Here is a 17899-nt window from a genome sequence, read left to right as displayed (position 1 = left end):
ACTTAGGCGCCGCCAAATACAGTACCCTTGAATAGATTTCTCTCTTCTCTACTCTCTTCTCTCTTCTCTCTTCTCTCTTCTCTCTTCTAGATCTGCCGAACTACAATCATTAGTGCAGTTTTCTTGGAGAAGGTCCTCCTCCCACACGCATGAACACATGACATAACCATGAAATATAATAATAGTCTTTGACTAATAATTCCAATGTCCAACCTATACCAAGAAGTTCCCACCAAAGAAAGGAAAAAATAGAAAAAAGAAAAAAGTATTATGGAGCCAGATTTCAAGAATAAAAAGCACTTAAAAGTCAGCATTCCATTCAGAAGCAAAATGCGGCATAACTCCCAACAAAATAAGGCACCTAGTACAAAATGGTCATGAATACTTTGATAAACAGCTCCAGATTTAAGATGACTTGCATAGCCAAATAATTGGGGACATAAGCACATGGAAGTCATGAAATAAAAACATCTGAATAAAAGTTTAGAACAAAATCACCTCAAAGCCATATAGAACTCAAAAGACAAAAACTTTTGGTGGAAACATGTGTACCCCATTGTCACCCAACTCTTAGGAAAGAATGACAGCCCAATTACCCAGACTTGGCTGAAGCTGACAAAATATGGCAAAGCTCCTTCTATCTCCAGTCCAGAATCATGAAAACAAGAATAAGGAATGCACAATCAGGGTTATTCTCTGAAACAGCCAAGCATGTAGAATCAATCATCTCAAATCACCTTTCTGATTGATTATTGACTTCATCTTTGTAATATTTCAGTATTAGGATCACTGCTTAGATTAGAAGCATTTTTTACCAACTCTTCTACCCTATCACTATTGGAGGGATGGTTCTTCAGTACTACAGAAATATCTGCCTCAGAAGCTCCAGCAAGCTTAAACCTTTCAATAGCAGCATCCAGATTCTTCTTCCAGCCATCAAAACCTAGTTTGAATTCAACTTGTGAACGCTCAAAAAGCATGTTACCCCAAAACAGATGTATCTGGGATTTCATTACTGCTGCTTGTTCTGCTGCTTCATCAGATGAAACCTCCTCATGACCCCCATTTCCAGAGGGAACACCATCTGTACCTGTTCCCTGTTTCTTCTTTCTTTTTAACAGATCTTCCTTTTTGCTTGCACCTGGCTCTTTAAGCTCCTTAGACCTTTGTTCCTCGAACTTCTCCCACATCTCAGTTGCAGCATTCATCTTCTCTTCTGCACTATCAAAGAGTTTAATCGTCTCTGTATGGTCCCAGCTTGAAAGATCAAGCTTACTTGCAACAGCAAATGACCACTTCAGCTTTGCAGTTTCAAAATGCTGTTGTCCTAGTGCAAGCAACCCCTCATAGAAGTCTGGCTTGATTCTTAGTGCCTCTTCATACTTCTCTCCAGCCAGAGAATATTTCCCCCATACCCAGTCATAAGCCGCTTGGAGCTGGGCTGTCATTAACTCCTTGGATGCAGAGTCATCCAAAGGAATCCTTTTTCTTGCTGCACACATATGAACATTTCCCCAATTGAAGAAAGCTAGGGCAGCCACCTCCTGAAACTTGGAAGCAGCCATGTCAAAGAGACTTTGTGCTTCTTCGCCTGTCACAGTCTCCTCAAGAGCCTCAGAACAGAGTTCCATCCCGAGCTCATGTAGGTCAATGTGGGCATCCGGGTCAATACCAACATGGGTCCGAAATAGCTGAGCAAATTCAAATAACCAATCATCTATCTCAACCTCCTTATACTCGGTATCATCTGCAACTCGAGATTTCTCCTTTGGAGCTTCTTCCTCGGTCTTGACAATCTCAGTATCCACCACATCTAACACAGAATCACCAGCTGAAGACAGAGAACAACCCTCATCTCCCTTGACCATCTCATCCTCTAAGGGCTTCTCTTCATTATCTTCCACCAGAGCTGGCTCCTGCTCAGCACTTACCTCGACAATATGCAACCTCAGCATCCCCAATGTATCAGTTTTCTCCGAATTAGTCTCCTTTTGAATAAGGCCGTCTACACAGGACTCTGCCAATCTGAGTTCATCAGTACAGGTGATGGTCACTAAATCACCATCATTGTCCTTATACTTGATGAGAACTGATTTGGATGAGGGAAACCTTTTGCCAACAATCTCCCTCAACACTGTAAAACTGCAATGCGCAGGCATTCGGGCCAACCTGATATCATGATCATAAACAAGTTTCAATGGCCTCCACCGAGTGGCAGCTGAGCCCGGAGACTGCCCAAGAACAGGCAGAGATAATGAAGATGAAGATAAGCGGTTCTTGTTGTTATCCTTAATAGGACAAGAAGTGGGTTCCTCGGAAGAACCCTTCGAAGGTTTTGAAACAGATTTTAGCTCAGGAACATCTTCACCGTGAAGTTGTTGGGTCTTCTCGCCCTTACTATTAGGTAACGCCACGGTACCGGCACCAGGGGCTGCCCCTGAAGCGGAGGTCTTCTTAGGTACCGGCCGGGCCGGCAAACAGGGGCCCAAGCCAATAATTGGGGCTCCGCGTACGGCAGAAGCTCCAAGGGCAGCGGGGGAGGGACGGCTCTGGAGATCCTGCTGGGCCTCCTGCCGAGGCCCAAGCGCAATACGCAACCGACGGGCAATCTCCAAAGCATCTCGATTATTAGGATCAGCAGTTAACAGTGATTGAACATCCTGCATCGCCACTTCATACTTACCAAGAGCCTCGAAAGCACGGGCACGACGGAGGAGGGCTCGGCCAAATCGGGGCTGGACCTGAAGTGCAAGAGAGCACTCAGCGATGACCATTTCGTAGTCAACGGGCTTCATCTGCATCAAGCAAGCGGCACGGTTGCTATGAAAAACGGCACGGTCTGGGTGAGACTTAGGGGTAAGGCGAAGAGCGTTATCATACTGTTGAAGAGCACCCGCATAATCCTTGGTCTGAAATCGCCTGTTCCCTTCTTCTTTGAGTTCGTGGGCTCGTTTCAAAAAGATAGAGGAATCGAAATCAACACCACCGTTTGCAGAAGATGCCGATACATCTCCTGTTACCGCGCCACCACCCTTTTTTCTCCTCCCTCCGGATTTGCCCATCTCTTTCTTTCTCTCTAAGAAAACTTTAATAAACTAAATTTTCGCTATCTCAGTAGTGAAACCAAAGATAATAATAGAAAAAAAAAAAAAGGGAGAAGCTATTAGTTCTTTGATCAGTTGGGGTTGAGTCCCCCGAACTGGATTGAAGAAATGCGAGGTCGTATCGGATGTCAATGAAGCTTCGAGAACAAGATGGAAGATGGCATTAATATTAGATGGTCTCCTACTTTGGTAACCCTAAAAAGCAATCTAAAGATCGTAGAAGATACTCGACACCAGTCACCAGCCAAGATTTGGACGTTTGAGCAAAGCTTCTTCACTTTTAGCCTAGCCTCCCTTAACCTGTAATTGTAATAAAAACATACATTATCCATTGTTAAGTACCAGGCGACTCGATCGTTTTATGTTGAACGGAATTGCGATCTGCTACAAACTAAAAAGCTGTAATGAAGGCTGCGTTACCAACACGTAAGCCAGGGAAGTATCAAGTAAGTGAGGCTGACGGAAACGGGAACACCAGGGATCAAATTGTGAGGGACAACGTGTAATTTGTGAAAAAGCTATTTTTGTTCTTTATAATTCAATTATTCAAACACTAAATAAAATAATAGAAAATGATGATGTGACATTATTAAATTCAAAAAAAAAAAAGAATTGCAAGTGAGTCACACTAAATAAAATAAAATTATTTAATAGATAATTAATAAATGTCAAAAAGATAAAATAATAGGTGGATCCCACTTAAAATTATAAGTGGGTCTCACTTAAAACTTTCTCCTTTAAGATAAAATTAATAGGTGGGTCCCACATGAAATTATATATGGGTTTTGATAGAGGGTGATTTGGCCCGACCTCGTAGCACGGGTACATGTGGGCGTGACCTTGCTCAAGCGATGACCCAGCATGACAACACAACAAGCGCAATTGCAACTCAGAGGGAAGGGCCCACCGAGTTTAGCCTAGCAACTCGGCGGGATAAGCTACTCGCAGAGAGCCGCTTGACCTGCACCTCCTCCCTGAGGCTAAGGTGTTCTAAGCTACCTCCGAGCTCGAGGCCCCCTGACCTTTTCTAATGCCCGAGCTCCTACCAGTGGATTTTGGGCAACTCCCAAATAGGAACACCCTGATCCGCCTCTAGATACCCCGAGGTAAAGACACCTCGGGCTGGATAGCTCGGTGTAGCTTGCCACGGGCAGCTCGCCACTTGCGGGATAGCTTGGCACAGGGTAACTCGCAAAAGAGCAATTCAGCATATCGCAGGAAGATCTCATGCCCGACCACCGTACCCGACAAATCTGGGGACAGCAGCCATGTCCCTCGTCAGACAGTATCGTGCCTACCACCTTTGGATGGTGCCTTACACCTGACAGGCACGTACCCTGCGATGACAGCCCCGCGCGTGCCACCTCAGCCCTGCCTGTAACGGCTGCGGCAAGATGACAGTGGCGGTTATACCTGCCCTGTCAGAGGCTAGTGGGCCTAATGCAATTGAATTCTATTATAAGAAGCCCAATCTCAAGGAATAGAGGTAATATTCACATACTCGCGCTATCTGCACTCTTAGCCTTCATCCTCTCTTTACATCTTTCACAAAATTCTAACTTAAGTGTCGGAGTATTCCCGCCGGGTAAGCCCCCGAGGATCCTTATCTTCTCCATCTCAGGTATCTTTCAAGAGCCACACAAGTACCAGCTAAGAGTGATCGGATTGCGCACCATCAATTGGCGTCGTCTATGGGAACCGCTTCTAAAAACCTTCCCCTAAACCTTCACAGTTCTTTCTTCTCTGAAAACTCAGCGTTCATGGCTTCTTCAAGCAATGTCGGACGTAGCATGGAGATGGATAACACTGGGGAACAACCCCAGGTTCCCACAGTCTACATTGGGCAGTTCACCATTCCCCTCTCGGTGGACGGAATCCCTAGCCCGAACGTGTCGCAAGCAGTGGCGCCTGTGGGTGTTCCCCTTCCCCCCTCCGTTGAAACGACCTTTGCTGAATCGACTATCGTCCCTCTAGCAACCAGCCAGAACCAACTCGACGATTTGATGCAATGCATTCAGGCCATGTAAGCCCAAGTGCAGCAACTCCAGCAACACCAGCTTTACCAGCAGTAAGTGTTGCACCACGTTTCCCAGTACCACTATCAGCAGCAATTCCCTCAGTTGCCTCAGCCTCAGCTCCCTCCTCGGCACCCAGCCTCACAGCGAGCTAGGTCTCGCCGCCAGGATGAACGCCCTTCTCGCCAAGGAGAAGCTTCCCAAAACCCCCTAAGAGTCAATCCTCCTCCCGCAGTAGACAAGAAAGACCGGCCATCTCGTCGCGGGCAGTCAGGTCGGGAGGACCCCAGCTCGCCGGGTCTACATCACCCCATCAATCAAAGTTCAAAACCCCGCTTCTAGAGAACCGGTTCGAGATCCTGGTTGCAGACTCCAAGCAGGATCCCTCTGTCCGCAGCCATCACCAGCGGCCGGAGCTGCTTCTTGCGCAAACCATTCCTAACAGCACAGAGGTGAGTAGCACCAATGCGGAGCCCGCCAAGAAGCAGAGACGCCGCCGCCGAGCTCGCCAATCTACCACCCACAACCTGCTCGAGCTCGGAGGCAAGGAAGAGGTAAGCTCGGGTGAAGTTAAAGCCCCCCTTCTCTCTGTTCCTTCCCCTGTCTCCCAAGCTCCTGGTCATTCCAATGCCCAAAGACTTCAAGCTCCTCCCTCTCGACAAGTATGATGGGTCGTTCGACCCAAATGATCATGTAGACGGTTTCCAGTCACAGATGCACCTGGCGATGGCCAGTGAGTCTTGCATGTGCGTGGCTTTCTCCACCACTTTCAGAGGAGTGGCGCGCACGTGGTACCGAAACCTTGCGCTTGGATCGATAAGAAGTTGGGTGCAGTTCGTGCAAGCCTTCACGTCCCACTTCGTCACCAGCAAGCAGTGCCCGCGAACTGAGGAAAGTCTTATCAACAAAGTCCAAAGAGAGGGAGAGTCCATCCGGGGCTATATCAAGCGGTTCAATGATGCATGCATGCAAATACCGCGCCTGGACCCCGTAGTGCGCCTTGCAGCAGCCAAGAAGGGCGTGACGCACAAAGAATTCAAGTGGCACATGGTAGTCAACCAACTGACGACCATAACTGAATTTCTCAAGCTTGCGGACAGGTTCATAGCCACGGAAGAAGAGATCAACCAGAAGGGTGAGAGCGCGCCCGAGAAAAGAAAGAGAGAAGGAGAACCTTCCAGCCAAGGAGATAGCCGAAAGAAGAAGGACGTAGCTCGGGGGCAAAGCTGGGTCAGCCGTTTCGAGCTCCTATAGTGGACCGAACTGATTACACCCCACTAAACGCGAAGTGAGCCGAAATCCTGATGGCAATCAAGGACGCTCCGTACGTAAAGTGGCCATCCCGCCTGAGGGGAATCCCAATGAAAAAAATAAGAATTTGTATTGTAGTTTTCACAGAGACCATGGTCATAGTACCGAGAACTATAAGAACCTCCACGGCGAAATAGATGAGCTCATTCGTCGCGGATATTTAAGGAACTTTGTACAAAATAATAATAATAAGACAAGTCGGGAAGGGGAGCACAGTAAGGATGCTCCCGAGTCCAGTAGCAAGACGGCCGAAACAGTCATAAGGAAGAACAAAATCCTCCAAAGCGGCCGAAGATAGAAGAACCAATCTTCTTCACGAAGGACGATGCGTGAGGGGTCCACTACCCCCACGACGACGCGCTTGTCATAAAACTAAGGATCAATGATTTCAAGGTCAGACGCATCCTCGTTGACTCAGGTAGCTCAGCAAATATCCTCTTCAAAGCCGCGTTCGACCAGCTTTAGTTGCAGGGAAGTGACTTGCGGCCCACGAACACTCCCTTGGTGGGCTTCAGCAGAGAAGAAGTCAGGCCCCTTGGGAAATTAACAGTACCTGTGGAGGTTGGCACATGGCTCTGCGTAGTCAGACTCAACCACGACTTCCTAGTGGTTGCGACCCCCTCCCCATACAACGCCATAATAGGTCAGCCTATCACCCATGTCCTACGAGTGATGGTCTCCACTTATCATTTGGCAATGAAGTTCCCTACAGACTTCGGTGTGGGGGTAGCGTGGGGCGACCAGCTCGAGTCCCGCAAGTGCTATGTCGCCGCCCTAAAGGGGAAGATCAAGGTGGCCGACGACCTCGAATTGGAGCGGCCTACGGAGCAAGGCGAGGAACGAGCTGCACCCACAGAAGAAACAGTCGTTGTCCCGACCTCAGCAGTAGACCCAGCTCAGACACTTCAGATCGGTGCTTCCATACAGAAACCCCTACGATCCGAACTGGTAAGTTTCTTACTTCAAAACTTATATGTTTTCGCATGGTCCGCGGCAGAGATGCCTGGCATAGACCCTAATCTTATAGCTCACAAGCTTAATACTGATCCTGTAGTTAGGCCCGTTAGACAGAAGAAACGTAACTTAGCCCCGGAGCGATGGAAAGCAGTCAACGAGGAGGGCGCGAAGCTCCTCATAACCGACTTCATAAGAGAAGTCCATTACCCGAGCTGGGTGGCCAACCCCGTGCTAGTAACGAAGGCTAATGGCAAATGGCGCATGTGCGTCGACTACACCGACCTAAATCGAGCCTGTCCAAAAGACTGCTTCCCACTCCCCAGAATTGACAGCCTGGTGGACGCAACCTCAGGGCATGAGTTACTGAGTTTCTTAGATGCCTATTTGGGCTATAACCATATCAAGATGGACCCGACAGACGAAGAAAATACTGCCTTCATCACAGAGTTCGGTCTATATTGTTACAAGGTTATGCCCTTCGGGTTGAAAAACGCTGGGGCAACCTTTCAAAGTCTTGTAAATAAATTGTTTGAGCCATTAATTGGCAGAAAAGTAGAGTGTTATGTAGACGACATGGTCGTCAAAACTCAATTCTCACACGAATTAATACAAGACTTACATTCTGCCTTCCAAATTCTGAGACGATTTAACATGAAATTGAATCCAAACAAGTGTGTCTTCGGTGTTACATCGGAAAAATTCCTAGGGTACATCGTTAACCGGCACGGTATTGAGGCCAACCCGGATAATATTAAGGCCATCTTAGATATGAGACCACCCCGAAAGTTGAAGGAGGTTTAGAGGTGAATGGGCGCGTAGCCGCCCTGAGCCGCTTTATGTCCAAATCGGCAGACCGCTGTCTACCTTTCTTTAAGGCAATTAAAGACAAAGGGTTCGAATGGACCCAAGACTGACAGCCCACGTTTGACGAGCTCAAGAAATACCTCACTAGTATGCCAATCTTAACTCGGCCCGAAGAGGGAAATATTTTAGAGTTGTACCTCTCGACAAGTGACGAAGTGGTCAGTTTGGTACTGATAAAGGAAGTAGATCGGGTCCAACGACCCATCTATTATGTTAGTAAAGTATTGTATGGAGCAGAGATGAGATATCTTGAGATAGAGAAGCTAACCTATGCAATGGTTACCACAGTTTGGAAGCTTTGTCCGTACTTCCAAGCTCATAATGTTATCGTCCTCACCGACAAACCTCTGAGGCAAGTCAGTCTTAAGCCCGAGGTCTCTGGTCGACTAACGAAATGGGTCATTGAGCTCAACGAGTACGACCTTCAATACAAGCCGTGAACTGCTATTAAGGCCCAAGCCTTAGTAGATTTCATTGTTGAATGCACTTTCAACTTCGAAGTCCCTAGGCCGGTTGAGCACGAGGCCCCCAGTTCGAGCAAGCCTGAAGCTCCATGGCCAGTTGAGTCTGGGCCCCGTGAAGTAGAAACCGGTGTGGCATCTCTCCTAGTTAGGCCAAGCACGAACTGGGATGAGGAGCCCTGGATCATTCACGCAGATGGCTCCTCAAACCAACAGGGCAGCGGAGCCGGAATAGTCCTGAACGGCCCAAGCGGCATGAAGTTGGAGTACGCACTATGCTTCGAGTTTGCGGCATCCAACAATGAAACAGAATACGAAGCATTGATAGCTGGACTAGCCTTAGTCAGAGAAGTAAAATCCAAGCACATCGTCATCTACAACGACTCCCAACTCGTACTCAATCAAGTCACAGGAGATTACGAGGCTCGCGAACCAACCATGGTTGCTTACTTAGCCAAAGTAAGAGCGGCCATGCTCAACTTCCAGTCACACTTCATTAGGCAAATCCCGAGGTCAAAGAATGCTGAGGCCGATGCCTTGTCCCGGTTAGCCAGCACCAGCAACATCACCATGAGAACCGTATACATAGAGGACCTGCCTCGGCCTAGCATTCTTGGGGGGGCAGAGGAGGTCGCTCTTGTCGTTCAAGTAGAGCCGATCTGGATCGACCCACTCGCGAGCTTCTTGCTACACGGGACCCTCCCTGTAGATCGTAATGTGGCCAGAAGGGTAGAGTGCCAGGCAGCCAAATATGTCATGGTAGACGAACGACGCTCATGAGAGTCTGTGTAGCGGACACTTGGGGGGCAGGGCCCTCGCCCAAAAGGCACTACAACATGGGTATTATTGACCAACAATGAAGGCAGATGCCATCAAGCTCGTCAGAAAATGTGACAAATGCCAGAAGCATGCCAATATTCACCATCAGTCTGCTGCCGACCTCAAGTATCTCACCAGCCCGTGGTCATTTGCACAATGGGGCATCGACATACTTGGACCATTCCCGCCAGTGGCAGGCCAGATGAAGTTCTTATTAGTAGCGGTGGATTACTTCACCAAGTGGGTAGAAGCTGAACCTCTTGTAACGATCATAGCCCGGAACGTCCAAAACTTCTTTTGGAATAACATTGTGTGCCGCTTCGGGCTACCTCGGGTACTGATTTTTGACAATGGCAAATAGTTTGAGGACATCAAATTCCAGAACCGGTGCCAAGACATGGGAATCCGACAGAAGTCACAAACAGAGCCATCCTCCGCAGACTGAAAGCACGCTTGGGCTGAGCTAAAGGGTTGTAGACAGATGAGCTACCCAGTGTTCTATGGGCTTACCGAACCATGGAGAAAACTGCCACAGGAGAGACTCCTTTCAACCTCGCCTACGGCACCGAAGCAGTTATCCCGATAGAAATTGAAGTACCTACGCTGCGACTAGAAGCATACAATGATAAGATGAATGAGGATGAGCTACGTACCAACTTCAATCTCCTCGACGAAGTAAGGGACCTCGCGTACATCAGGACCGCAACTTACTAGCAAAGAGTAGCTCAGTACTATAATGCCAGGGTCAAGAAGCGGAACCTCCGCGTCAGCGACTTGGTCCTGCATAAACTTATGGTACTTGAGCCCGGCGTTGGCCAGCTCGGGTCCAACTGGGAAGGACCTTACTAAGTGAAACCAGTGCTCGGGGAAGGAACATACGAGCTCGAAACCCTCGAAGGAAGACAGGTACCTCGGGCATGGAATATTGTCAACTTGAGACAGTATTACCTATAACAACTGAGTAGACTACGACTCACTCCTAGAGCCTAAGGGCCAAAATTGCCGAGCTAACATGACCCAGGCGCTATAAGACCCTATCGCCTCTTCGACACAGGTGCACTCTAGGAGAACGGACTACAAGCTGCTCCTCCAGCCTAAGGGCTAAAACGCCGATCTAATGAAAGACCCTGACACCACATAAGACCTAGCTGCCTCATCGGCATAAGCTAAGTACTTGTAGTGCCTAAGGCACAGGCAGCTCGGGTATGAACCTTGTGATGCATAGCCCGCCCTGGCACGCAACAAATTGAACCTGTAAAGGACAACCGATGTCAACTCAAACTGGGCGCAGACAGGCCGGGCATACACCCTACTATGTTACTCGCCTCGGTGCACATAAGGTTACCCCTACTAAGTACTGGAAGATGGTTTGGGGTAACGACAGTTGAGAAACCCTCACTTGAAGGGTAGAGCTTAATAGCTTAACAGTTCAAGATAAAATAATCACTTCAACAAGTAAAGAGAATAAATTGCACAGCATGTAGCAAAGTGTATTTTCATTACAAATATTCCATTACAAGAAGTTGGTTACAAAAAGAAAAAAGATCAAGCTCGCAAATACAAGGACCAAGCTACTTTGGAGGCCCGTTGCCTTCGCCAGGGACCTCCTCAGGGGCAGTAACCGTACCAGTGTGGCCTTTGCTTCATCATCGGCGCCTTCGTCCTCAGAGTCCAGATCATCCACTGTCTAATGCACTATGTCATCAGTGATCCGTGAAGTACTGATGGTGTTTGTATCAAGACCGGGGTGGAGATGTCTAATCAACCACTGGCTGAACTTGAAGCCCTTGCGGTAGGCCTCAGTCATCACATCATCAAATCTTGAAGACTGGACGTAGTCGGTAACTGCTTGAACCTTAGTCTCCTTGAGGGCATCCTCAAAGATCTCGGTCTTCTCTTTGAGGTCGGCTCGGAGGTACTCCACCTTGCGCTCTAGGTTCCCTTTTGCTTCATTGAGGCCCTACACCTCGAGCATCAGGGCATCCCGATCTGCCTTGAGACCGTCCCGGTCTGCCTTGAGACCGTCTCGGTCTGCCTTGAGACTGTCAACCTCAAGCCTCAAGGCTTCTTGGCTGACCTTAAACCCATTCACTTCGGCCCTCAATCTGTCCTTGTCTCGGGCCAGCTCGCTCTTCTCCGCCAACAACACCTCAATAAAGCTCTTATGAGCTGAGGCATCATTCTGCAGGCGGTGGATCTGATCGCGAACTGCCCTAAGCTCGGTATGGGCTGCGCGTGATGACTTCTCAGCTTCCAAAGCCCATTTCAGATGCCGATCAGATTGAAAGGTCAAAGCACGCACGACTGAGTTCACCTACAAGAAGGAGACCAGTAAAAAAAAAAAGAAGAGAGAGAGAGAGAGAGAGAGAGAGAGAGAGAGAAGTGTGACCTCCTTTGGGTACACAGCCATGGTATGAGAAGCAGCCCGGGCATCAAGTTGACTAGGAGTGAGATCAGCCCATTCTGTGACCTCCTTTGGGTACACAGCCTCCTTGCTCTTCTAGAGACTACACTGAGGGTTTAGGACACTTTCGCCCCCTGACTCTCCAAGCTAGACACCGTCATCTCTGCCGCGTAGGTGGACTCCTCGGAAGCCTCGGCGGCGGCACCAATAGGGCAGGCCCCGGTTGTAGCCTCTGTAGAGCGTGCCTCAGGGGCAGCTTCTGTAGCACCTCTGGCAGCAGTCTCGGCAGGCTCAGTGGTGGGCTCTACCGCTGTCTTGAGCCCCTGAGGCACCATGTCCTCCTCTAGATCGGTGACGGGCTGAATGCCAGGGAGCTCGGGCTCCAGAACCGGGGCCTGTGAAGGTTGAGCCTCGACACAGGCCTACGGAGACTCAATGCACGCCTTCTTGGCTACGCACTTCTTTCTCTTCATCTGGAGGAAGAGCTTCTAACCGTCTATCTTGTCCGTCTCCATAGGACCTGCAGTGAAGCTCGGCGTTAGTAACCCCCGAAGACAAAAATCCAGAGTAAAGAGAAACCTACCCGGGCTCAAGCCAGCCTGGATGAGCTTCGCTTCAGCTATGAAGTCCTTGTAATTCAACCCGAGCTGAGCCCACGACTGAAGTGACTTCTTGGTCTTCCCATAGACGATAACACCGGGCTCTTGAACGGCCACCCTCCAGTCAGTTGGGAAGGGCCACCCCATGCTGCTCCGAACTTTGAAGTAGTCCCGCTTCTAGGCCGGGACTTTACTTGGGAGCTTGTGCATTAATTTAAAACCCGGGCGGGGGGACAGATAATAAGCCCACCTATGCCCGGGGAGAGTGCCCGAAACACTATTCTTTATTGCCAAGATAGTACTAAGAATATCTAGGTCAATGGGGAGGGAGCGGTCAAAGCAAAGGGAAATGGTCCCAACCACATTCCGTATGGAATTCAGGTGAAGCTGGTCCAAGGTAATGTTAAAGTGCACCAGCACCTCAACAATCAGGGGATGAAGAGGAAGTCGGAGTCTGGCGACCAGTTGCTCCCTGAAGAACACGATCTCATTGGGACCGTGCTCCCATGGAAAGCTGCCGGATGGGAGACTGTAAGAGTACTCCCCAGGAAGGTTGAACCTCTGTATGAGGTCCTGGAGTCTCTCCAGAGTCATGGTGGAAGGGTCAAACCGATCTGGCACCCGACCTCTGTGGGAGGTGGATGCCAGATGACCCGAAGCCACCCATACATCGAATGGCTGAACGGTAGAAGAGCCACCCTAAGTCGAGGTACCCACCTCGGGCTCGTCGATGAGGCTATCTACACTCGACGACATCACAACGCGGAAAGGAAAGAATATTCGAAAAAGGAAAGGAAGCTCAAAGACTCACCGTAGGAAACACGAACTAAACTAAGGGGAGTAACCGAGCTAGAAAACCCGAGCTGGGAACCTCAAACGCGAGCTCAACACTGACACTGAAGACTTTGTGGCAAAGAAATGACCAAGGGTCCCCCACTATTTATAGTCGTTGCACCCGGGCATTAACGGTCAAGATGGAGATGATCCAACGGCTCTCAAAAAAAACGGCTATGGGTTCCTCGAGGTGAAATTAGTTTAGCACGTTTTTTGGCATCTGCGAAGTCCAAATCGCGTGACGTCTGCGCGTAAACTGAACGCGACCTGGGTTTCCTTTTGATTGAGCCGGGAACTAGACCGGTCCAGCTAGGCGAGTTGCGTGATGAAGCAGCATGAGTACCGAAGCCAAATCCACCCGGTGCAACATGAACTCCCCGTGCTGGGTCAACACCGCCAGCACATGGAGTGAGGGGCAATTGATGCAAGGTGATTTGGCCCAACCTCATAGCATGGGCACACGTGGGCATGACCTTGCTCAAGCGATGACTCAACATGACAACACAGTAAGCGCAATTGCAACTCGGAGGGAAGGGCCCACCAAGTTCAGCGTGGCAACTTGGCGGGATAAGCTACTCGCCTAGAGCCGCCTGACCTACACCTCCTCCCCGAGGTTAAGGCATTCCGAGCTATCTCCGAGCTCGGGGCCCCCTGACCTTTTCTAATGCTCGAGCTCCTCCAAGTGGATTTTGGGCCACTCCCAAACAGGAACACCCCGATCCGCCTCTAGAAACCCCAAGGTAAAGACACCTCGGGCCGGACAGCTCGGTGTAGCTTGCCACGGGCAGCTCGCCACTTGCAGGATAGCTCAGCACAGGATAACTCGCGAAAGAGCAGTTTGGCATATCGCAGGAGGATCTCCTGCTCGACCACCGTACCCGACAAATTTGGGGGCAGCAGCCATGTCCCTCATCAGACAATGTCGTGCCTGCCACCTTTGGAGGGTGCCTTACACCTGACAGACACGTACCCTGCGATGACAGCCCCGCGCGTGCCACCTCAACCCTGCCTGTAACGGCTACGATAGAACGACAGTGGTGGTTATACCTACCCTATCAGAGGCTAGTGGGCCTGATGCAACCGAATTCTGTTATAAGAAGCCCAATCTCAAGGAACATAGGTAATTTTCACATACTCGCACTATCTGCACTCTTAGCCTTCATCATCTCTTTGCATTTTTCACAGAATTCTAACTTAAGCGTCGGAGTGTTCCCGCCGGGTAAGCCCCCGGGGATCCTTCATCTTCTCCATCTCAGGTACCTTTCAGGAGCCATACAAGTACCAGCTAGGAGTGACCGGATTGCGCACCATCAAGTTCCATTTAAAATTTCCTCTTTTAAGAGAAAAATAAATAGGTAGGTCCCACTTAAAATTCTCATCTCTCTCTATTTATCTAGGGTTGTTAATGGGTCGGGGTCTAACCCGATGAACCTGGACCGATTGGACCGGTTCTGGTTTTATAATTCGTCTCGATGTGTCGGTTCTGGTTCCTAACAAATTGTCCCAATTATTATCAGTTTGGAACCTAGTCCACCATGTCCCAAATCGACTTGGACCCTGTCAAGCCTTATATGTATTATATATAATATATATTAAATGTATAATATACATAATAGTTAATAGATTATATATTATGTAATGTTTAATCATTTAAACATATGTCCAAAATGGTCATTTCGATAGGATTTCATTCAAAACCCTACCGAAACTAGCCTTTTTGTTGTCTTATCCATTAGGGTTATGTTTGGTACCATTTGCGTTTATTCAGTAAACGTTTATTGATGGTGCCATATTATGTGCCATCTCAGCATTTTCTCTCTCTTGCTCTTTAGCATGCATCAAAAATGTAAAAAGTGAACTTTGGTTTATGTGCATGCTAGTTGTTCGTAAAAGTTACTTTTTGAAGCTTCCACAAACAGCCAGACGTTTATTCACTGTTACCTTAAGTGGCACCTAGTGGCGCTTTCTGGTGCCTAGTTGTCATAAACGGTTGCAATTATTGCATTTCTCGATTTTACTAGCAAATAAAGTACAAACGTTTATTCAATAAACATAAACGGTACCAAACACATACTAGAAAGGCAAAAATGAAGTTGGAGTCTTCTTCTCCATTAGAAAGGCAAAAACAAAATTGGAGTCTTCTTCTCCATTCAAAAGCCAAAAGGAAAAGGAGTTGCAATTGAGACAACCAAATCTTCTCTTTCACTATTCATTTGTCTCTCCTCTCTTTTTGTTAATATGTTCTCTTGTTGGTCTCTTCTCTGGCGTCGTTAGTCTTCTCTCTCATCGATCTCTTCTTTCTCTGTGATCTCCTCTTTCTCTGCCATTACTTTATTTCTCGTGTTTTAGTTTTTACCAGTTGATTTCTTTTTTTTTAATAGTTGATCTTCAGTTCTTTACTATAGAACTCAACTATTGGGATTAAGCCTTTAATGGTTTTGTTTGAAATCAATCTCCACTTTCGAACTTTGTTGTTGGAATTAATCCAAGGGTTTTGTTTGAAATCAATCTCCATTGTTGAACTCAAATGTTTGGATTAAGCCATCAAGGGTTTTTGTTTTAAATTGTACTCGGCTATTGGCAGTTTGAAATTGATTTCCATTGTTGAACTTAGATGTTGTCTTTTTCTCATAGGTTCATACAAGAATTTGTTCATCGTGTGATACAAAGTGGAGAAGAAAATAATTGTTAAGTGGTCCTTGAAAACTTGTATATGAACGGATCAATCGGAAATAAATTGCTTACAGCAACCCAATGCGTTGGTGTTCTTGGACACCCTTCAGACTTCAAAGGAGTTTTTTCGACAAAAATTAGAGAAGAAAAGGGGGTAATAAGAAGTAGAGGAAGAAGAAGAAGACTTTGCCACCGGTCGCTAGTTGATTCCTAATGCTGAACGTCGATTGTGGTGATCTCACCGGTGGTTTTGTGATAGCATGTTGACTCGTTGAGAGGTGGTGGGGGATTATGAATGAGATAGAAAGTCCAAATATTTGGGTTTTGTCAAATTTTTGTCTTGTAATGGCCAGTTTAGTTGGACCACCATTAATCTATCTATATTCTATATAAAATGTGAAAGTATAATAGAAGATTTTTTTTTGAATAAAATTACCCTTTATTTCTTTGTTTGAGAAAGGGTATAAAAGTTGTTTTATACTTTTATTACAACTTTAATGGCTTCTAAAATGTCCAATTCTATTTAATTAGTCCATAAAAATGTAAATTCAATTATTACTTTCCACCTCATTTAATCCCCTTTCATTAAGTCTTATACTTAAGGTATTAACTTCCATTTTCTTTTATTAAATCCTATATTTGAGTTATTTTTTACTAATAAATGCTACTAATTAGATCTACGTTAATATTTTTAATAATATAAACATATATATTTTAGAACTAACTCAAAAACAAAGTCATTCTTTATCCAAGTGGTAGATAACCAATTCAACCATCCAAATCAAATTAATCAACTTATGAAGTCATAGTAAGGTAATAAAATTTTTAAAATAGAAATAAAAATAAAAAATTACAAAAAATGTAGAAAAATTAGACACATTTATGATATTTTTATTAATCAAATTTTAAAAAATAAGTATAATACACAATAAATATTTTTATTGATAATGAAAATGAAATACATAATTTAGAATTTGAATTAAAATGAAATTATTTTATTGCTTGGCAAAGATCAATAGTTCAACTTTTGGGTTAAATGTGTTAACATTTAATGTCATAAATAAATAATAAAAATTAATAAAATATAAAAAAATACATAAATTTTGCAAAAAAAAAGCATTGAGGTACATTTATAATATCATATAATTATCATATTAAATAAAAGGGTAAATCTCTGAAACTACCCCTATTGTTCACGAAATTGACAAACTTTAACTTTACTTTTACATATAGTCTTCAAGTACCCTTAAGTTTTTTGATAATTAGCACACTGGTAAACACTAACGGCAGAAAAATGAAATATCGAATTTTCCCTTCACCATTCATCAAATTTTCAAAATAAAACCCAACTGATAAACAAATAAACCCAAAATCATATCGGCGGCAGCGATGGCAATTTAGTGATCATCTCACGAGGGCTGGCTTCATGAGTTTTCCTAATGAAGTGGTTCAAGTGGACGGTGGAGCCATTCAAATACCTAAACAATCTAAGCAACCATGAGTTCCAAGTAATGCAATTGGACAGGGTGGGAGCACAACTTGGTGATTCATCACTCGAAGGAAGAGCTTCAACAGTTAGAGAGAATAAACAAACATCGATGATGCGTAAGAAAGTAATGGCTAAATTAAGATAGATTGTCTCAAAGACTCCTAAACACTCATGCAAGGGATGTTACGATAACACAGCTGATGCTAGGGGAAGATGCAAAATATAGAGAAGCTTAAGAATTAGAAATAGATACAGAGGTGTAGTCCAAGTTACAAAGCGTATCAATAGAATTGCCAAAGCATCATCGCCTTTGCGACATTTACCACTGCAATTTTTGGATGATGGTGCAACAGTGCACTGGTGAGAAGA

General features: G+C 46.3%; 1 pseudogene across 1 annotated transcript; it reads right to left on the bottom strand.

The window, feature by feature from the left end:
- Positions 1–281: 281 nt before the first annotated feature.
- LOC148875227 (protein CLMP1 pseudogene) lies at positions 282–3465 on the bottom strand (annotated as a pseudogene). Its single transcript, XR_016104913.1, has one exon. The product of XR_016104913.1 is annotated as a protein CLMP1 pseudogene (transcript).
- Between the last annotated feature and the right edge of the window lie 14434 nt (positions 3466–17899).

This window comes from Nelumbo lutea, chromosome 1, assembly GCF_056320005.1.
Source record: "Nelumbo lutea isolate HS-2025 chromosome 1, American lotus-T2T, whole genome shotgun sequence".
NCBI lineage: Eukaryota > Viridiplantae > Streptophyta > Magnoliopsida > Proteales > Nelumbonaceae > Nelumbo > Nelumbo lutea.
This window is presented reverse-complemented; position numbering and strand designations above follow the sequence as displayed.